Source organism: Ursus arctos, unplaced genomic scaffold, assembly GCF_023065955.2.
Source record: "Ursus arctos isolate Adak ecotype North America unplaced genomic scaffold, UrsArc2.0 scaffold_3, whole genome shotgun sequence".
Lineage (NCBI taxonomy): Eukaryota > Metazoa > Chordata > Mammalia > Carnivora > Ursidae > Ursus > Ursus arctos.
In genome coordinates, this window is record NW_026622985.1 from 83,011,741 (window position 1) to 83,035,602 (window position 23,862).

At 39.2% G+C, this 23,862-nt stretch overlaps 1 protein-coding gene and 1 pseudogene across 2 annotated transcripts in view; one reads left to right on the top strand and one right to left on the bottom strand.

Annotated features, from left to right (window-relative positions):
- Positions 1-23,862, bottom strand: part of CHCHD3 (coiled-coil-helix-coiled-coil-helix domain containing 3) — a 261,420-nt gene that overhangs the window by 120,829 nt on the left and 116,729 nt on the right. The gene's annotated exons all lie outside the window — the stretch shown is intronic.
- LOC113265729 (60S ribosomal protein L15-like) lies at positions 14,832-15,486 on the top strand (annotated as a pseudogene).

Here is a 23,862-nt window from a genome sequence, read left to right on the forward strand (position 1 = left end):
ATGTGAGGAAAATCACTTCAGTCTCCATTAGAAAGGGGAGAGATTCTAATCTAACAAATGGGTGGAAGACAATTTCTCATTTAAGTAAGATTAATTTTAAAAGAACCTGATTATGCTGCAAAGCTGCAAGTAGAAACCACGGTACATCATGGATTAACCCTGCACTACGGTGACTCTGGAATTCATTTCAAAATGACTGGATTTTATTACTGCTTTCCAGCAACAATTTACTACTTTATAAGATATAAATATTGGGAGTAATAAATTTGTCTAGCTGCTACCTTTAAACATTAAAATTGAACTTAATTAAATGCATTATTCACAGGGGAAACGGTTCCCCTAGCTAGCCCCTCAGTACGATAATGTGAAGTTTTAACTGAGTTTATATTATTTATACAGATTTTTAAAAAGATCTGTGGCTGATATTTTTCACCTATGGCACAACCCAGCCACACTAATGCCATACTATCAACCGGTTTTATTGTCAATACTTTTTTTTTTTAAGCAAGAGCATAACTCAACCAAGATCAATGGTTTAGTCAGCTGAACCACAACCTGTTTTTTTTAAGAACTGGTGTATGCAGAAGTGGAGCAGAAGTTCTAGAGTAGAACTTTTGGAGTTAATTGTAGTTGTAGCTTTGAAGAAGTCATGCAGTTATGTAGTATGTGTGTAGACTCAGACCTGTGCAATGTTCTGCAAACATCCATGACATTCCTAAGTGTCCCAGATATGATAAAAGGTGCTAACACAACAGATGCTCACTAACCCCGTCCACTAAGAGCCCACATCCACTGGGGAAGTGGAGCAGAAACACAGAAGAAGAATCACAAATTTCACATAGGATAGAGAAATGTTAACAAAAATGGTTCCAAAAGATGGGGCTCGAGAAAGAGTTAAGGTGGAAGAGATGGATATTCAGCAAAGGCGTTGAAGTGTGGAGGGGTGGTAGCATAAAAACGCATGGCAGGTCCAGCAACCTGGTTCAGGGCAGGGGCATCTAAGCTGCACTTGAAAATATGGTCAAAGATGAGGCAGGAAAACCAACCATGGGCAGACTATGAAGATGGGCCTTGTTGGTTATCCTACTGAAGCTCCGGCTTTACCTGGAGACCATGGCAGGCCACTGCAGGACTTCCTACCTGGGAGTAACACATCAGAGTTTCACTTGCGATAAACCACAGCACTCCAGAGGCGATGTGGAACACAGAGGCAAGTAGCTGGAAAATGCCTGAAGGGATACAGGCTACTGTCATGAAGGCCCAGACAAGGTCTGTGGCAGCAGGTTTGGATTTCAGAGTTTTTAGCAGCGTATGGAAAAGGAGAGAGGAATGGCAAGGAGGACAACTGGATTTCGGACACAGATGGTGATCTCGCTCACTGAGAAAGAGAACAGCAGTCTCTGATGAAGTCTGCAAGTGAGAAGAGAAGACTTGGCTAAATGTTACATGTTGAAAGATACAGCCTCAGAATATAGATTCTGAAGTGGTTGGTTTATAGCTGATGGCTAGATCCATAGGTGTGGATGAGACTGTAAATGGAGTACAGAGGCTGAAAAGGAAGTACTCACAGGAATCTGTGATGAGCAAATGAGATGATGGATGTGAATGCATTCTGTAAACTGTACCGTCAACACATAGGTGCTTTTAATACAGTATCAGTGCCCATCCTTCTTATCAAATCATCTCTGATGTCTTTTTATGAGTTCTATATATTATGGGATACTGAGTTAATGATTAGAATCTAAAGTATGACAGAACTTTAGTGAGCACAGTTTATTAAAACCTATCTTCACACAGATTACATATGAGCCCATGACCCCCAGATGAGAACCATATACTGTGAAGAGCTCACTATAACCAAGACAATGAAATAGATGTTAGCCTAGTCAACCAAAATGTAGTATAAACAGTGGTTTCATGGAAAATCATAAATTTTCCACAAATTGCTGATGCTTCTGACCCCTTTCCCAGCTGCATTTATTAACCACAATGAAGTGAAATGGGAAGTCTCCTTTACTCTGAATACACACACCAAGTCTCTGGAAACTCTCTATTCTTTTTTTTTTTTTTTTTTTTGGAGAGGGAGACAGAAGCAGCACAGGAAGAGAGAATCCCAAGCAGGCTCCACACCTCACAAACCTAATACCATGAACTGAGTCGAAATCAAGAGTCAGATGCCTAACCAACTGAGCCACCTAGGCACCCCTCTATTCATTTCTAACTTCTCACAGCCATCAACTAACTCTCTTCCTAAGCAGATAGGTTAATATGAAAAAATCTATACATATCTGTAAATGTAGGAAAAGCTGGTAATTTGATCAAATATGTAATAAACTTCAGCCCCTCCAAGATTACAACACTGAACCTTGCCGAAGCATTTATAATAGTGTCTAACAGCTGCTGCCAAGTTGCATGGAAGAAACTGGTTTAAAACAGCTTGAATTTCTAAATCAAGTGCTATTTTTCAAAAAATGAAAGACGCTGTTAAAATAGCTCTATCACTTATGTATCTATCAAGTTGTTTAAAATTGACTATCTTTAATATAAGGGTCTTCTGGGAATTGGATGTCCATTTCCAATGCCAGAAAGTCAGAACAGATTTCAAAGCACTGGAAGAACTCAACCCTAAATAAGACTCAAAGGTATGTTTCACCAAGAAAAAACTAGTCTGATAGAAAACAAATCTGTCAGATACCTTTAAGACTCCATTCTAAATTTTTTAAAAGGTCCCATCTTTCCCAAGAAGTATCTTCAACAACCCCTAAAGTCAAGGATACCATATCTCGAAGCATCTCCTAATATATTTAAGTATTCATATAATAAATCTGTTGATTGATACAGGTGAGGCAACTTCAGCCTCTTCTTCTCTTGGAAGCACAGAACTTCCAGAAGAGTCCCACAGAAAGACTAGGCTAGGGTCTTTAGCTGGAGGCCTGACTAGGAAGGTATCCTGTTAAGAGAGGAGGGCAGACCCAGGCAAGAAGGAAGACCTGTAACATGAAGACAATGAAATCAAGGATAAAGGGTAAAAACCAAAAGAAGTCCAGGAGACCTGACTGAAAGCTGAAGTTGGGATGACGTGTCAGGAAGGGGAAGTAAGTCAGGTAAGAGGTACCAACGTGTGATTAGCAATGAAGATGCACCCACTTAGGACACTGGACTGGGAATTCCATCGTGTCTCACCTGACCTTGTTCACTTGAGGTTGCCTCAGACTCCTGCCCTAAAGAATAAATTGGCTTGCCATTCACACAGTAGAATGCAGAAATTAGGCAAATCCTGTAACTGAGATAATAGAGGCCATTAGGTTGCAAACTTCTCTCCCTCCAACTTAAATTTCCTCACATAATGTTCTGAAGAGGATTTCTCTTCCCTTTTCAAAGACCCTCATCTCTAAACTTGGATATATTCCCTCCCAAAACTCTCTGAGATTGTGTCATATCAATTTATTACCACCTTTCTTGCATTTTTGACCTTTCTCTTGCCACTGGATTCCTTCCCTTAAATCTCAAATACATTAATCTCTTTAAAGAAAACTTCTCAATGCAAACTGGTACAGCCACTATGGAAAACGATATGGAGATTCCTCAAAAAATTAAAAATAGAACTACCATATGACCCAGTAATTCTGCTACTGGGTAGTTACCCAAAGAAAATGAAAATACTAATTCAAAAAGATATATGCACCTCTATTTTATTGCAGCATATGTACAACAGCCATGATATGCAAGCAGCCCAAGTGTTCTTCCACAGATGAATGGACAGAGAATATGTGGGGTACACACACACACACACACACACACACTGGAATATTACTCAGCCATAAAAAGAAAGAAATCTTGCCATTTGCAACAACATGGATGGATTTAGAGGGTATAATACTAAGTGAAATGAGTCAGTCAGAGAAAGACAAATACCATATGATTTCACTCACATGAGGAATTTAAAAACAAAACAAATGAACAAAGAAAAAAGAGACAAACCAAGAAACAGACTCTTGACTATAGACAACAAACCGGTGGTTGTCAGAGGGGAGGTGGGAGGGGAGATGAGTGAAATAGAGAAAGGGTACATAAGAGGTAAGAGAACACTTATCCTGATGAAAATTGAGCAATATATAGAACTGTTGAATCACTATATTGTACACCTGAAACTAATGTAACACCATATGTTAATTATACTTGAACTAAAAAATGAGCTAAAAACAATGACAAAAATTTTTTAAAAGAAGGGGAAAAAATGAAGAAAGGAAAAGTAAGGAAAACCTCCCCAAACACTGCTGCTTCTTCAAGGGATATATTCTTCACCACAATTCTTTCACAGGTTAAAGTTCTGACAGAATAACAACTGCCTCAGCTTTTTCCCTTTATCCCTTCTTTCACCATTTGAAAGCTGGTTCTGATTCCACTGCTTGATTATGCACATTTTTAGTAAAGTAACCACTGACCAGTAACTGCTTAAGTCAATGGCCTCTGATCAGTGCTCATCCTGCTGGCCCTCTCTAGAAACCACTTCTTGAAGCTCTCTTCTGCTCACTGCCAGCCCTCCTCATTCTCTCCTTGCAGATGGCTCCTATGTAATCTCCTCCGCCTGCTGATTAAAGGTGGGTATTTACCAAAATGCTGCCTTTGCCCTCTTTTGTCTTCTGTCCACATTCTCTTCTTTGAAGATCTCATCATTCCCAGATCTCTACAGCTGGAGAAAGAGTCCCAGGCCTCTCTCCATCCCTGGCCACCCTCCCCCCCCAGTTCCAGAACTGTCTCCGATTTATTTAATGAACATATCTACCACATGGATGTCTTCGAGGTACTTCAAACACAGCAACCTGAAATGTAACTGGTCATTAGCCTTATCTAAAGCTGTCACCATCCAATTAGACTGTAGGAAACGGAACACAAGCATAGGCACAGGAAGGCTTTCCTCTTATGGTGACAGGTAAGGGTTGGGAGAGTACCTTCCTCAGCTTCATATATAAAGTCAGAGAATCTATGGTTCTGAACACCACTAACATGACAGAATATTTCCTCTACAACCACTCTAAGGACCAAAATCCTTTAGGTCTGCTCTGAGGAACTAAGAAGGTAAGAGAAAGCCTCACCACCCAGTTACTTGGGTCCTTACCTCATCGGATGGCCTCAGAACTGCTCATTTATGCAAACCGAAGTAACAGAAACCTTAAAATGTGACTCCTGCCAGTCCTTGAAGCCAGAATAATCTTTATGGTATGCGTAGCTCACTTCTCCTTTGGGCCTCCCGCTTCTAAACTCAGCAATGTCTACCATATATAATATCCCCCTCTGAATTCCAATGTACAGTCTCCTAATTGAAATTGCTTCACCTTGCTGGGAAGGCTGCCCCACATTCCTATCCCAAAAGATTTTCACCCTTTTTTCTCTCCTGTAATCTATCCTCAACATGGCCACAAGACTGGCCATTTGGCTGCTCTGTGCCTTCCAACCTGTCAACCATTAATAGCCCTCCTTACCCTGCCCCTAAGTTCTAATGACATCCACGTACTCGACATCCAGAAACAGAACTTACGGGTTCTACCATCTCTGGATCTTTTTGTTCCAGCTGTCCTCTCAGTTTGGATGCCAAGAACCTTTCAAATACCTATGCCCCTCCTTTTCAAAGTTCCAGCTCAGACACTCAGACTTCTAAGAAATTGCAGCAGACTCTCTCTTCATTCAACCCTATCTCTAGAGCCTGAATACTCCCTCAGCCCTTTAGCACACCTGTGCATATGTCAATCTTCCGAACTAGAAACTTTAGGTCAAGAAAGTGCGAGTCAACTTTGTAATGCTCAGAGCACAAATGGTACACTCAGCACATAGAGAGCAGTATATTAATATGGGAAAACACTAGACATGGAGTCACAGAACTGGTTCAAGCCACAACTCAGTCACTTAGGTGGGAGTAGTGATTTCCATCAAGTCACTTAACTTTTGCTTCTCAGTCCCTTCCTCAATAAAATGTAAAATAATAAATCCTTAATTTGAGGATATTCGAAGGAACAAGAGAAAGAATAAGGAAAGTTCTTTGGAAAACCAGTATAATGCAAACAAATATAAGACAGTATCACTAGAATGTTTTAAAACACAATGTGTGTTGATAAAGATGGACTTTTTCTACAAAAGAAATGCTGCTATAAATGATTAAGTACTGGCTACAGAAACTGGATGAGACAAAAACATTAAAGAGGTTTGCTCACTGGTAATACTTGATCTCTTAAGATTATTACATTGTTTTATTATTCTGGAATTTCATACGCTAATCAAAGTATTAAAACTCTATTTTAAAATGCAGTATTTTGTAGCCTTCTGTTCAGGCATTAATTTGGGTAAACAATCATTATATTACACTTATATGCCTAACTGTTCAGTTATACTTTCGACATAAATGTCAATTACGTGAAATAGCTTTTGAAGAAGAATTTGTATCATTTCTTATGATTCAGTTAACAACCTACTTTCTCACTGACCAATGTAAATGAGCTTGTAAATTTCAAGTTTCAATTTCAAGAGGGGTCTCTTCAATGCCAGCCGCCCCAACCCCCAACACACACACACGTTTAACACCATGTCTGCGTTACTTCTGAAAAGCAGAAACCCACTGTGCAGCAGGCGGGGTGAAATATAATGCAGCTTTACACTGCATTATGAAAGCAAGAAAACAGCCAGCTGTGAGTTAGAAATAGAATAAAATTTCGAGTTGCAAACCCAAGGGACCTTCAGGTAACATTGAAAGTATTCCTTAATGATGAAGAGCTGATTTCATTTCAGACCCACTACGAACACTGTAGGATATATTTAACATTTTAATTCTTGGTTTCAAAAAGCAATAAACCTGTTGGTCAGACGGAAGCGTGGCGGTCACAGCAGCCCATCTATCAATCAATCCAACATGGCTGGGCTCCACCAGCAGACCCTGACACCAATTAGGAAACTGAAATAGCGAACTGCTGCTACCAGGTTACAGTTTTGCCAATTAGAGCACATCCTGGGTGAGAGCGACCAATGAACACTGGAACCCAGGGTCAGGAAAGAGAGGTGAAAAGCACCTCGTGCGATGTGACATGAAAAAGAAAGATTGCGGGAGGGACAGAGAAAAGAAGCAAGATAGTCTGAAATCAAACAGTACATTTTATTGTTCACTTGTCAAAGACATGCAGGCACTAAGACAAAGCAAAAGCAAGGCGCTTCCCTTGGTCTCTATCCTGGAAGGAACTGCTTATTGGCCAGCGCAACTTGGAGCCCGTTGCTGTGGTACGTGAGCACTGAACCTGCCATCTCCAACTGTTCCCTTTTAGTCAGGATTCATAAGTTAAGCCAGCTCATGCAGGGTCTGAACGTCAAAGACAGACCGCTGATAGACACATATCAAAGTGCTGGAAGGACAATATTTCAGATCAGGCTCATTATTGGCACACAAACCTTTTCTGCTAAAATTTCTCTTTTTTACGTCCTACAAAATTTTAAGGACCTCCTTTCAATTTTTCCACCTGAGTTTCTCTTCCAAGCCACAGCTTACAGCCCTGGCCTACCAAAACGTCATAAAATCTAAGGACCTCAAAATCTTCCCCCTTGAGTCCTTTCATCTAGTCACTGTTTCCCGCCTCAGAATACCTTCTCTTAATTCCATTTAATCTTCTGGCTTTGAGGGACTCCCAGCTGATCCTTTCTGCTCTGTGTCAGCTGAAAAAGCAAAAGGCAAAAGCAAGGCGGACACAAAAACCTTCCAGAGTGTGGAAGTTTGGGACAATAGCTGTCATTTTCAGCATCAGATAGAAACCTAGGTCTGGATCACTTTCATAAATGTGAAGCAGATTCTGGCCTGAGTCAGATGAAAATGATAGACAAAAATTTCCTAAACGTTAAAAGGAACTGTTATTTTTCAAATGCAAAAGTGCTATTATTCATTTATCAACTGAGTCACAGTTGTTACAACCTATTTTCCACAGGATCTGATGTCAGGCTCATTGTGGTGACTCAAATTCAACTCTGGTGGCTCTCTGTTCTGCTGCCATCAGCTTTGTAAGAATGAGATGCAGCAATTCTAATGGTATACACTCAGCCTGCTCTCCACATACACACCAGCAGAAGGAGGGTGTATTTCAATGATGGACATGGAAAGCATCAGTCAGAATTTATCATAAGTAGCTTCTAAATTGTTCTAGGGCCCTAAAAACATAAAAGATATTTTCCTCTAGAGAGGAGGTTGTTAACCATGGCTGCCAGTTGGAATCACCTGGAAGCTTTGAAAAATGCTGCATCCTAGGTCCTACCCTGCAGAAATGTTGATTTCATTGGTTTAGAGTGATATCTGAGAATCCCAAGATTACTTTTTTTTTAAAGCCCCTGTCTGATTTGGTCCGTATCTGGATCTGCTGCTCTTTCCCTCAAAAGACACCAGAGATCAAAACACCAAAACACAGCACAGCTAAGCCAACGATCACAAGTATTTCAAAGGTTTATTACACACACAGGCATGGACATGGGCAAGGGGGCCACAGGCAAAAGGGCTCTCACCCCAAAAAGTGGGTGCAAGGAGACAAACAAGGCCAGGTGCTAGCTATACACATACAGAACTGCAGCACACCAGTGGGATTTCTGACTAATGCTGGGTGAGCACTAACTTCAGGTGGTCCATTCCGGTTGCAGGGAGGGAGGTATCAAAACGGCAGGACAGGGTACACTGCCCAGCCTTGCTGGGAGTAGCAGAAGTGAGTAAAGTGGCAGCATTTGACAATTTCCATCCTAGTAGATGCTTCAAGGTGTGACAAAATGTCATTTTGCTGAGAGTGACTTCTCCTGTCCAACTCTATTTCTCTAGAGTAGCCAAGTAAAGAACCACTACTCTAGCAGTACTTCTCAAACTTTAATGTACATATTCACCCAGGGATCTTGTTAAAATGCAGATTCTGCCTCAGTAGGTCCGAGCTGGGTCAGAGAGTCTACACTTTCAACAAGTTTCCAAGCGGTATCAATGCTGCTGTTCCACGGACTGCACTGGCCCTGTGCTTCAGAACAGTCTCCCCTTGAGTTACAGGCCTCTCACAAATGAAAATCCCATGATGGCCTTTGGCTTACACATTCTGAGTCATTTTGGAGGATCTGCAGGCACTGGCGAAACTAACAACACTGAGAATGGGGCCCAGATAAGTGGAGAAATACTACAGTCATCTTACACCATATTATTGCTCCTCAAATATTTACTGCATTTGTTAAATAAGGGGATATATGTACATATATCCACTTATTTTCCAACTGTCTTCCCACTAGAATGGATACTCAAAGCAGCAGCATGTGTGTCAAGCTCCCCATTGTAGCCCTAAAGCCTTCCAGTACAGCACAGGCACTCAAATTCGCTGGCTCAAGGAGGGACTGGATGAGAGGACATGGGCACCACATGTCATGTTGGTGCCTGGTTACCCCAGTCTGTGCTACCAGTTGTTCTAGGCAAAGACAAGTGGGGCAACAACCTTAGTCTTACCTTCTGGCCAATACTCAGGTAGGTCTGCCTGGCAAAGGGTGCAAGATGATAAAGACAAGAGACTATCCTGCATCTTCTCAATTCAATTTTTTTTTAAAGGATTTATTTATTTGAGAGAGAGACAGCATAAGCAGGGGCAGAGCAGAAGGAGAGGGAGAGAGAATCCTCAAGCAGACTCCCTGACCCAAGCCAGGGAGCCAGCCACTCAACCAACTGAGCCATCCAAGGCCCCTCTTCTCAATTCTTTTTAAAGCACACTGGGTATACTGTGTCCAGCACAAGAGGAGACAAAATGGAAGAGGTATAACTGGAGAGAGACCATTTTTTCTACTTAGGTTTCCTTCAATTGCTATAATGAACTTGCCTGGCATGGAAGAACTTCAGAAAGAAAGGGAGGCAGCCTCTGGAAAGTATAACCTGAGTATAACCCTGAATCTCAACTCCATGGGACCCTCAAAGGACCATAATGAAATGGCAAAGGAGGAACTCTGAGCCTCAGGAAAGGTATTAATCCATCCTCAGAATTCAATCACTCACAAATGCCTACCAGCAAAACTATTTAAGGTCTCACAAAATTAGAAAACTAACAAAATTAGAAGTGCAAGTACCTGAGGCAGCATATAAGCAAGTGTAAAACCAGTGAAACACAGATTGCACTGACTAGTGTGGACCCCACAAGGCCAACACTGATTCTCAATGATTTTCAAATTGTAGCTTGCTACCTATTAGTGGACTGTGAAATTGTTTTATTGGGTTAGAACCCACTGTTTTCAAAAATGGAAACAGAATAAAATAGAAAATACGAGGGCGGAAAATACAATGTAGTAGTATTTCTTGAATGAGGTATTATTTACTGATGTCTGTATGCACTGCGTCATAATTTAAAATGTATTATCGTAGGTCACGATTTTAAAAATGTAAAAATACCCATCTATACCCAGGAGGACCATATTTCATATAGTGTCACAACTAAATAAGAAATGTTCACCAACTAAGAGGGCACATTTATGCTAGAGACGGCATGGCAGAGTAGCTCAAAGCATGGGTCTGGAGCCAAACTGATCGCCTAGTGAAGAAGGTTAAATTACTTAACTTCTCTAAGCCTCAGTTATTCCAGTCATAGGAATACTAATACTACCACCTCATGCTATAACAATCAAATAAGACATATCTGGAGTTCCTGGCACAGAGCCTGGCAGAAACAAGTGCTTGATAAAATACCATGCATTACTATCACTGCTTAAATGCAAGCCTGATAGGTTTCTTCTATGTTATTTCAGTGGTAAAATACTACAGAACAGGGGTTAAGGTAACTCATGTGAGCAAGACTGTGACTGCTACCTAGGTAAAAACTGAGGAACTTATCTAATTCTGGAAAAAACTATTTGGAATAAAGAGCTTGCCGTTGCAAAAGGGCAAGACGGAAGAGTCATGAACTCACAGAAATGCCACGAAGTTAAGACGCAGTGAAGAAAGAGAGCACGGGTCAATAAAGGCACAAATGAAATTCTCCCACCAGGACACCTGAATCTTGCTCTTCTTTTAAACTGCCACCAGTAGTCCTGACCCTGGCCCACAAAAGTCCAAAGGACCTTAAGCTGTCCCTGTTTCCCAGTCTCCTTCAAACAGTGAGGAACCACATGCGGTGTTCTTAAGAACTAATTATTAATTAGAAGCCCTGGAAAGCCGGATGGTGCTTGTTATTATTAAACCCAATATCAAAAAGGGATGTGGATAATTACTATATTGGCTTCTCCAACTGGTCTTGACGAAACATGCTGAAGTTATTCTCGACACAAGTGTCACCACTGGTAAAGAGCTCGATTTGCTGGCATCTCATCAATGGTACACTCGAAACTGCGATTGCTTGCTGTTAAACTAACAGTTTATATTAGGCTAAACACAGTTTGGTAGCCATTGTCAAGAAAATTGGAGTTGCTCAGGCATGGCAGCAGTTACTGATGTTATTTGTTTGGAAGCCTTGTGATTTAGTGAATCACTAGCAATTGTTAAGCAAGTAATTAAACTATAAAGCCAAGACCTGTGATTTTCAGTCTTTTCAAAGCAATAATCATCAAAATTCCAAGTACCATTTAACTGATTCCCTTCTAAACACGCTGGCAACGTTTATGTTGTCATTCATCCAGTCGTACAGTTTATAAAAACTAGATTATGGCCTTTATAGAAATTATATGCTGCTCGACTCTTTGCTAAACATGAGAGGTTTAAAGGGAAAATTCACAAAAATTATTTAATGAGAACTGGACATAAGAAGTTTTGGATTTGCTCACACATATGGCTATCTTAGGCTTAATCATAATTCAAAAGTCCTATTTTTAGGATTGAAATACTAAAATAACCAGACTATTGTTCTTATAACCTTTTCCAAACATAAGAATGCATTATATAAATTTCACAATTTCTCTAAGTGCCTTTAAAATTACAAGCAATTTAGCCTATGATTCATGTACCATACTGACTGTATGCAATTTTTTTTTTTTACTCCACATCTCAATTATATCTTAATATTATGGGGGCTGAAATGCATTAAATAAATCATATTTCACAGACTCCTGGTAAAGTAATAATACTTACATGCATTTTAGAAGAAATTGGCCTGCATTATAAATGTATTCATAATGTCATTACCTGCCTTTCCACGCTAACTGAAATATTAGGCAGCAGTGCCTACCTATTTCAAGCCACTGATGAGAGCTTTTAGCAAACCTTATGCTTATTCTGTGGCTGGCAATCAGCTCCGTTAGTTAATATAATCCAGTGTTTACAAACAGCAATTTATCCAATATATAAAGCAGCTCTTGTAATTAGTGAAACATTGTTACTGATTAAGATTTAATCTGGTGGCTAGTATTTCTGCACTGTACTACATAAAGAGACTGGCTGATGTTTAATCAGTCAAAGGACATTGCCTTTTCAAAGGACCTTATTACTAAAGTGTTTTTTACTTACAAAGCATACTGCCATTAAGAAAATTAATTCATTAAAAATCTATATTAGTTAAAAATAATACACCAGTGGTGTTATAAAATTGTAAGGAAAAAAAATCCTAGCAAATACCTTCAATAATTTAAGAAAACGTATAGTATTTTAGAGACCTGCCAACACAACTCTTCTCTATCCAACTGTTAAATATTAAATAATTGTGGCTTTGGTCTACATCCCTGCCTAACAACTTACATGGCACCTCTATGTACATTATCTCTGATGATGTTCCCAATCATTCTATGAAGTAAGTATCGTCACTATTAATCATCTACATTTAACAGATGGAAATACTGAGGCTCATGGATATTACATGACTTGCCCACGGACATAAAGCTAATAATGACAGGGATTCACACTCTTTCCTCCATGCTACATTGCAGACTTGGTACATCTATTTCCAGAGCCTGAGTAAACAATCTGAGTAACCCATCAAGAAGAGACAGAAATACAGACTATAGAAGGTACACAATTTGGAAATGGGCTGTTTCAAAAGGTCGTTTGGAATTTGGTTTGCGGAGATCAATGCATTAAGTCCCAAACCAGCCTAGACAAGTCCTTATTTAGTCTATATTTTTGAACTACGTTAACATAAACATTTTGTGATCCTAGGTAACCTAATCACTCTTTATACCATCGTCTCAAAGGAAACATGCATGTCAAATGGAAACAGGAATGCCAGAAAGCTGTCCCCACAGGCCACAGTCCAGAGCAGCAGGGCTCCTCCACCGTCTTCTCACACATGCATTTCCCATGAGTCCCCCAACCTCCACCATCAGTAAAGGACTAGGAAAGGAGAATGCTCTCCAGGAGAAAGTTTAGATCTCTGAGCCAGGGGTAGAAGAAGGCAAGAGGGTCCCAAAGGGGAGCTGGAGCTGTGAGGACCACACAGCCACTGTTCCCACAAGGCATGGGGTGCAGTGAACATTAGTGTGTGAGAGTCGGGGGCTGTGGGGAGCTGCAGGAAGGCGGGTAGCAGCAGGCTATCCCTGGACAGATCCATTCTGGATCTCTCATAAAAGCAACCAAGTATTTGCTACAATGGTGGAGGGAATACAATAATCAAACATACCAGCCCTTAATGAGATGAGTACTCACAGGAAGACGGCTTTACATGGTTTCAAATACTGAGAACTGTCAGTCACTCGCTTAAACACTGAAGAGTCCTTTGAACAAATAGGAAGGTTTGCAGAGGAGGAATGAAGAGGGTATACTCAAGCATCAAAGCCAAGAATCTAGGGGGAAAAAACCCTTGAAATCTCGTAATAAATTTAAAAAAAAAAAAAAAGCCTGTAAGACGTATAGGAAAAAATGAGTGTGTGGTACTCCCATTTATATTAATTGTCATCATAATTTCTTCTGTGGTTCAAATTGATTAATTCAAATTTCTTTTCCCCAGAGCCCATCTACCAATAAATAGTCCCTATGGACATGTTCTCTTTTGAGGAAAACTATTAAACACACGGCTCCATAAATGTATCACATGGGAAATCACCTCCTCTAAGGAGCTAGGTATCTAAAAGGTGTGAGTGATAGGAGGCAAAAACATACTACATTTGTCACTCCCACTAGCATTATTAGTGCTAATGAGAAAGTACATGAACAAGAACACACACCTCTTAATTTGAATGTGTTACAAATAGAGACTAGATTAGTCACAGCTACTGGGATTACACGTTAGCACGGAATGCTGAAAACCTGCGCGAGGCGATGCTTACGGTGGTTTTGCAGCACAATGTCAGCTATTTAATTATGGTTTTCAAAGCATTTAACACCTCTTGGCACACAGAAGCTGGATGTGTGTGTGCCTGTGTGTTATTCAGACAGTTCAGGATTTCAGGTATAACTCAATTACCTGGTGTCCCTGGGAAATAAAGTGCTCCGTGTAAGTGCATTTTCTATAAAACGGAGGCCTATATCTTCGTGCATCCTAAACCCCTGATTAAATCTGTGGCCATCTGTAAAGGAAATCTTTCCTCAGTCTTTCATCGCCCTGTCTCTTCACAGGCAATGGGACAGAAAGTAGTGAAGTGCTTCTGAGTTTTTTTGTTTTGTTTTATGGATGAATCAAGGCCATCATTAGGAATATTCATCACCGAAGTACTTTAATACAGTTCCTACTTCTTACATTTTGTCTCTTCCTTCAACGTCAGGCTTTTAGCAGTCATTTCTCCCAGGATCACTGTGATGGCTTCTAATTTACAGACTCCATTATTCACTCCAGTCTTGGAGTTTGCTGCATCTTCCACGGACTGGTGGGGGAAATAACTGAATGTGTTAAGAAATATATTCAAGCCTCTCTGTCTGGCGGCAGCCATCAGCTCACAGGGAAGCCAAGATGGGCACTTAGAAGTACACCCAGGAGCTGTAGAGGAAGAAGCAGTCTGATGTAATGTGTTTTCTTCCCGGGGTGCACTGTGGGCAGTACTGACAGCTGTCTGCACTACACAGCCCAGCCCTGCCCAACCTGGCCCGATAAAGCACACAGACTGGGGTACAAAGCCAAGCAAGGTTATGTCCTACGTCAGATTCACGTGCGACATGGTGGCCGTAAACACCCAGTTCCTAATGGTGCGACCTATGGCAAACGTGTCCATCCTGGGGTTAACCGACTGAAGGCTTAGGGTGACTTCAGCTGGTTTTTCTTCCTATACGTCAACAGCCTTCAGTCTGTTGCAGAGGAGTGAGCTGGATGCCACCGTGGGGCTCTGAGGGTCCTGAATTCTTACTGGATTGGCAAAGATTCCACGTACAAATTCTTTGAGGTCATCCTCATTGATCCGATCCATAAAGCTACCGAAGAAATCCTGAAGCCCAGTGGATCACCAAACCAGTCCACCAGCACAGGGAGATATGACAGCTGACACATGCAGGCCACAAGAGCCATGCCCTTGGAAAGGTTCCCAAGTTCTACCACATTACTTAACGGTGGTTCTCGCCATGCAGAATGGAGACAATGCAATAATAGTCTCCAGCTTCACCGTTACTGCTAATAAAAGTAATGTTTGTAAAATTCTTACCTAATAAACAATTAAGGTTAAAAAAAAAAAAAAGAAAGAAAGAAATACATTGAATAAGTATCAATAAGGCTAGGACCGGGGGCATAAGGAGAAGAGAACATGGTTTTATTATTCTTATTAACACTCAGAAATGGAAAGAGAAAGGTATTGTTGCATTTACCCTGTCTGTTTCCATTTTTAGAAGAAGATAGCAGACTCCACACCCAAGATCCAAGTTCCAACACAACCAAAGAAGCCAATTCCTCAACGGCCAACATCCTCTCAGAATAATTTAAAGCTGATGCTTCCCAATCACACATTTTTAGGCACACCTATTTTCATCCATTCTTACGTGATTCCTCCTGCTAAAGGCATTATGATCTGTGTGTTCAAATGAACGAAAAGATTATGGTAGAGCAGCAATTCGTTGAATTCTGTCCTCAAATCTGTGACTATATCCAACATAAGAAGTAGCTGACGTCACTACTTAACAACAATAGCCCTTAGATTCATAGTCATCCTTGAAGACCATCATTAAAAGAAGGCACCAATTTCTTACAACTTCATGGCAGGGGTCTAGACGCAGTTACTGCCTAGGCAGCCACATCTATGCTCCACTCCCGAGGCCACCCTCAGCTATGTTCCACTAAGACTATCCCCGCTGCTCAGCATAACCACACTTCAGCTCTCAACAAACAATGCTTTTCCTTGTCCTCTTCAAAACATCCCCTCTGAGACCGTCAGCCACTCACCGGAACAGCAACTCCCAGACTACAGTTCTTTCTGCAGGCTCTGCTCCCCTACACAGATTTGTAACTTGATTCCATCTCTCCAACCACAGCCTCCTTATTTTCTTTTTATCCTCCTTAACAAACTGAAACCCTCAACTTCCACCTTCACCAGCCAATCGCCCACTTCCTGGGGCTGCTGGGTTCTCTACATTGCTGGAGACCAAAAAAATTAGCAACTCAATCCTGTTCTTAATGCCATCATCTCCCCTGCTTTTCCAGCAAACTGCTGGGATAGATGGGTGGTCAGACAGGGCAGGAATGTAGCCAGGGAGGAAGGAGATGTTTATGAAGAGCACAGGACAAGCTGGGAGAGCACTGGCGCTTGGCTTCCCATGGACAACAGTGGAATCTGTATATAGACCTCCCAATCCTTGTTAAAGTTGCCAAACACAACTACAGGAGTAGTCACCTACAAGAATGTAATAGGAGTACAGTGATGACAGTTTACAAAGCACTTTCACACATCTCAGCTCTCTAAATTTCCAGAACAAAACTCTGAAGAACCTATGGTCATCTGAAAGATGAGGAAACAGATTCAGAAAGACTGGATCGTGGCACAAATCATATATGTAATGAGCAGGAGAGCTAGGAAGAAAATCACCCTGAGTCATGACTTCCATAAGTGTCTTCTCAGGGTTCCCATAACAATTCTAAGCCTATATTTGTTGACAGGGACCATTCAAGAGGCACAAACTTCTTTCTAATGAGGTCAAGAGACACCTGGAGAGGGGAATGCTCAAAGTGCCACAAGGCAGGAAAAGAGAACACTATTACATTCATTAAAAAAATCCTTAGGGGGCACATGGGTGGCTCAGATGGTTGAGCGTCTGCCTTTGGCTCAGGTCATGATCTCCAGGTGCTGGGATCGAGCCCCCTCTGCCTCTGCCTCTCTCCCTGCTTGGGCCATCTTTGTCTCTCTCTCTCTCAAATAAACAAATAAAATCTTTGAAAAAAAAAAAAAAAGTCCTTACAGTGACTAGTTTATCATCCTTGATATAGATGAGAACAAGGTTTGAAATAAATTATTTATGATGTATAACAGTTTAATGGAGTATAAAATAGAGTCTCTTTTTTACAGTTAGTAAAAGTTGTGGGGTTCTTAATGTTGCCATATCCAGACTGAGCCTGTATCCTACTTATCCAGACTTTTGACAGAAGCATCAATTTTCTAAATTGTTCTCTAACAACTACAAGTTAAGAAAGAAAATCACTCTCAGTGCTAATAATTGCAATTCTCTGAAGATACTAAAGAACCCACTGTAATTTCACATCACTGAATCCTGTGGCTTTATACATCAGAAGAGTTTTCAGACAGTTTCTCCTGTGTGTTTTTAATATTAAAAGAAGATATCTATATGAAGTACACTGAAGAGCTAAAAATGATATGATGGGATCTAGACTGGTATTACAGACTTGAAAGTGCTGTATGACAACATCCATAAACATGAAGAGAGAAAAATATATCACACAAATGTCCTCTGAAAAAGCAAACAAGTATTCCTCTTTGTTCATAATGAAAATAGGAAGAGTTAGGTAAATGAAGTTCACCTTAAATAACAAACTGATGTTATTTATTAAAAGCACAATTGACATTACATGTGCTGTCTACCACCAGGCATCTGATTGGCTGTAAGGGTCACAAAACATCCAGCCATGCAAGGGTAATAAACGGTTTAGTGGCAAATAGAGAGAAGAGACTCTGGCAAACAATGAGAAGAAAAGAGAAAGAAGAATAGAGAAAAAAAAGCATGAACAGATCCTTTAAAGAATAAATTACCAGGTATTTAAAGTAACATTAGGAGCACAAAAATTTCTATTTACATATACATTGCAAATACTGCATAAAGGTATTTCAATGCACAAATAACCAAGGGTCTTGATTATTATGAAAATACTTAATAAAAAGAGACTAATGTTCATCATGAAGAATAGATGAATCATATCAATAAAGAAATTTTAAAAATTAATGGTCATGACCAGGGAATGGCCTTGATAAACTTTTTTTAAGGTGTAAATCTACAGTAATATAAATAATGTGGTATTGGTTCAAGAATTGGCAAATATAGCAAATGAACACAATTCAAGACCAGACATAGCCTTAACTCTACATTAGAAACTGGTCTAAAATAACCAAGATATCTCTAAGGAGAATGGATACATTATTTCTTTTAAAAATTGATACTGGCAAAACTGTCTAGAAAAACCTCATGTGATACCATATTCCAAAATAAATACAAGAGTGAATTAAAATTTCATTGTAAAAAATTGAAAGCATAAAACAAAATTAAATCTTACATGCAGACACACCGTTCTAAGCATATGCTTACTATAAAAAGAAAAGACGGACAAATTTAACTATATAAAAATTGAAAAAGGGGCGCCTGGGTGGCAAAGCAGTTAAGCGGCTGCCTTCGGCTCAGGGCGTGATCCCGGCGTTATGGGATCGAGCCCCACATCGGGCTCCTCCGCTATGAGCCTGATTCTTCCTCTCCCACTCCCCCTGCTTCTGTTCCCTCTCTCCCTGGCTGTCTCTATCTCTGTCAAATAAAAATAAATAAATAAATCTTTTTAAAAAAATTGAAAAAAAAAATTTCAAGGCAATACTGGAAAATGAAAAAAGGTTATGAATGGGCAATTGAAATTAGCAGTGTGTGTGTGTAAACAAAAACTTTCCAAAATACCCTTTCACTCAACAAATTTGCTTCTAGAAATTTACCAAAAAACAGAAAACACATCACAGACATCTGCAAAGATTTAGCCCAAGGGTATATTCTTCTCCCTAGCTTTGTTGATAAAATTTTTAAAAATGGAAACAACACAGACATCCAAAAATAAGGAACTGGTCAAATATCCAAACTATATATCCATGAAAAGATAACCACAGAAAAGTAATAATGCAGAAAAAATATGCAATGTATTTCTGCATTAAAGATTTTATTTTTTTTAAAGCTTTTCCTTTTCTTTTTTTTTAAAGATTGTATTGATCTATTTGAGACAGAGAGAGCACAAGAGTGGGGAGAGGCAGAGGGAGAAGGAGAAGCAGACTCCCCGCTGAGCAGGGAGCCTGACGTGGGACTCGATCCCAGGACCCTGAGATCACGACCTGAGCTGAAGGCAGACACTTAACTGGCTGAGCCACCCAGGTGCCCCTCAAGAAGATTTTAAAACAGTAATACAGTATCAGCCCAAACCTGTACCTTCCTCCCCACCTACACACTCCTCAAAAGTGTGTATATACCTGTGCATATGTATGTCTCTATATACAACAGTAAAACACAGGAATCATACATAAAATATTAACAGTAGTCAACAGGAGTGGTGGGATTAGGGATGTTTTGTTTTTTCAATACCACCAGTACAAATTTTTCTATAATAAACATTTGGTTTTCTTTTATTTTAATATAATCATCTGTATGTTACATAATTGTCTTCCAAAATAGAAGCCTACCCTAAACTCTCTTTGTTGCTCTCACTCCTTATCAGTACACAAAGAACTTCTTCATTGGCTTTACAGGCAGTTACTGTAACTGAATTCTCTAGGGTTATAAAATTTGTCAGTTGATTTTCCTGGTTTTCCAGGTACACGGGCTGCAAATAAGGGAAATTTTACTTTCTCCTTTCCCCTAATTTTTTCTCTTATAAAACAGTACTGGTTAGTACCTCCAAGACACCCTGTGATGCTCTTGATGTTAATGGGAATGATTCTTTTAAATCACCATTTAGAATCATGATGGCTTCTTGAATTTTTGTGTATTTTTTAATCAACCTTTAAAAAGGCTCATCTTAAGATGGTGTTGCCTAAAACTGAAAGGGTTAATTAAATATACACAAAAATGTAAAAATAACCTTAAATAATACTTTTCAAATAAGGCATGGTATTCCAGAACACTATTTTTTGTGGCAAAGGAATATAACACAATAGATAAAATTTCTTTGATATTGTGGGTATCTTGAGATGCCTCGTGGTAGCTCAGTCAGTTCAGTGCCTGACTCTTGGTTTTGGCTCAGGTCATGATCTCAGGGTCCTGGGATTGAGCCCCCAGCCCTATCAGCCTCCACACTCAGTGAAGATTCATTCTCTCTCTCTTTCTCACGCTCTCTCATTCTCCCCCTCTGCCCCTCCCCCCGTTTGCATTCAAATGCAAGCACAAGCTCTCTGTAAATAAATCTTTAAAAAAATGTATTTTGTGTGTATTTATACACACACATACACATCTGGCTCTACACACACACACACACACACACCCCGATGGGGCTGTCAAGCATAGAAATGAATTCCTATATTTTACTAAAAGTTAAAATAGTGCATGCGACTGCATGACCTCAAACTTCTTCTCCTTAAAAGTGATATAAATGAAGCAAGAAAAGGGAAAACCAAAAGAAAACATGCAAGAGCAAGCTGAAAAGATAATGTTAACACGACGAGTAAGCAATCGTTCGAGTAATACCCATTAAAACAAATTCAACTTGCATTAATAAAATTTGCTTTAAAAGAACTTCTAAAAAGAAAATTAAGCTAGGTAGATAAATATTGAAGATCCACTAAAATGTAGACCACCGACAGTGGGCACACAGAAAGCGTTCATAAGATTTTCTGAATTAAAGTAATCGAAACCACAGTCTATATTACAAAACACTAGTTAGCAACTGTACTAATAAACACTGGAGATTCTATGATGCATAATCTTCAGAGGGCAGACTTACAAAAGTCACATAAACATTTTTATGGAAAATGATAAATGGAATCATCTGTATGCACCCATTGTCCAAACAGCCATATGAATTATAAAATGGATAAAAGTAGATATTACATCCAACATTAAAAAGTTAAGCTGATGGGGCGCCTGGGTGGCACAGTGGTTAAGCGTCTGCCTTCAGCTCAGGGCGTGATCCCGGTGTTATGGGATCGAGCCCCACATCAGGCTCCTCCGCTATGAGCCTGCTTCTTCCTCTCCCACTCCCCCTGCTTGTGTTCCCTCTCTCGCTGGCTATCTCTATCTCCGTCGAATAAATAAATAAAATCTTTAAAAAAAAAAAAAGTTAAGCTGATGCTTACTATATTTGGTCTTGATAAAGATATGTTCAGTTAACATAGGAGAATAATTTAACTAAAAACTTTAGTTGGCCTTTTTTGGGAAAGAAAACAATGAGAAATTCAAGAGTATCTCAATACTTTGCAGTGTATCCAATTTGGTCAAAATAAGTACCAAACAGGGCCTGAACAGGATAGGCACTCAATAAATATTTTTTGAACAAAAATCAATCCATTTCAGTCCCTTATGATTGGAACATCAATTAGAACTCTTCTTGTGACCTTGCTCAATTTGGCTGAGAAGCTAAGCTGAGCTGAAATTGGACTTCCATGTCATTTGAGGAGTCATTCAATTGGGAATGGCAAATGCTAAATTTATTGTTACAAGTCACTCAAAGTTAACTCCAGGAATTTCTATCCAAAAATGATTGATCCCATTTTCCAATTTTTTATAATAATTTTTTTTATATTATATTAGTCACTATACAGTACATCCCTAGTTTTTGAAGTAATAGATCATTTTCAATTTTATAAATATTCAGGCAGAGTAAAAATTCGTATGTATCAAGCTAAGGTCTAAAGTGATAGGATTCTATTTTAAGCACAAACTTGCATCTCTATTACTGAGCTTATATAGCCTGACACATACGATATTTTATCAAATGAATGGATGAAGGAATTAATGAACAAATTAATAATATAATCTGTTCAGATGTCTTTAATGAGAAGAAATGTCTACATTGTATAGTTTTTGCTTTTTAATGTTCAAATCCACAATAACCTTTATACCATCTTAAAACATTTGCCAAGCCACTAAATTTTATCAGGTTTCTCTTCTACAAAAAAATGTACATGAATCAACATTCTTTTTACTAAACAAGCATAACTTTTACTCATTCTCAAGACATGAGCTAATGAGTATTTATTTACAAGACAGACCACTCTGTCAAAATACTAGAAAATCTAATGAAGATTGTTGCTTTTTATGTAAAACTAATGTTTTAAAGCAAGTTGACAAAAAATAACTTTCTTATATGTATGGCTCTAATCACTACAATTAGTGCTTAAATTTATTATGTAGTATCATAGTTGAAGGCATAATTTTATTAATCAAAAATTAAGTGAAACAAACCATGTAGCACAAATCACCAGAAACAAAAGGTACTTTATCTCAATATCTAAGCACACCTATTTGGCTTTTGTACTAATTTATTTTCCTTCCTGCCTGCTTTCCAAAGCAAATTCAATAACATCTTCACTTTATTTTACAATTTTACACAAGAAATTGAGGGAAAGAAAAAAATGAATAAAAAAAAAAAAACCAAACCTCTGATGGCAAAGAGTTTCTAAAATTACAACCTTAAAAAATTGAGATACCACTTAAACTCCAAAGAAATATGAAAATGAGAACCACAGATTTTTTCTAAGTTTAAATAAAAACCATTAAGTTTTATGTTTAGTAAGATACAGAAAGACTCAAATGTTTAGTGTAATTGCTGAACACCTCTATTTATTTATGTATTTATTTATTTGAGCGCACACATGCACCCACGCATGTGAGGGGTGGTGGCACAGAGTGGGCGGTGGGGACACTCAAGGTAGAGCCTGATGCAGGGCTCAATCTCATGAACCTGAGATCATGATCTGAGACAAAATCAAGAGTCGGACGCTTAACTGACTGAGCCACTCAGGTGCCCCATCTCAATTTATCTTTGAAAGTTCTACTTTCCAAGCAAAGTAAATTGATAGTGCACCAAGTGTATCATTTATCTGATGGTGTTATAATAATATCACTGCATTTGATAATATGGAACTACATGATGATTATGTTTAAGATAAGCACAAAACGCTGGCTGCCAATTTCTAAGTATTAAACTCTAAAAGAAAAAAATCTATCAGGTACCCAATTTATATAATTAAACATTGAGTAAAGTTTGATTTCCTCCTGCGTGTGTCAGTTTAATTACTATATTTCAAATACGATATATAGATTATCAGTAAAAACTCCAAAAGGACTATTATCATAAAATAAAAAATGACAATGATCCCACAGGCAGCCACAAACACAGCCACTAGGAAAAAGACACAGGGACAAATACAAAAATAAGTGAATAAATAAATATATGACTTTTGTGATGTTATTATCAAATAATAAACCTAGTTTTTTTTAAACAAATATAAACATCAGACTGAGAGTTTCTATTTTGGAACTTCATTTTTAGCCTTCCAAAAACTCAAGAAAACTGGTCTCATTACTTTATAGTCACTCCCTGTCACTAATTGAAAATGTTATTACAGATCCATCACCCAACAGCCTTGATTCTAAATGGCTTCAGCCTGCTCCCAAAATATCAAATCTATTCTCAGCTGATGAAGATTTATCACCTTGGAGGATAGTCAAAGGGATGTGCTTTTAAAGGCAATTGGAAGAGGGGAAAAAGGAAGGAGAGAAAGAAGAGGGGGAAAAAAGGGAGGGGGGAGAAAGAGAAGGGGAAGGAAGAGACCGTGAGCAAGGACAGCTCCAACAGAATCAATAAGACAGCTTCG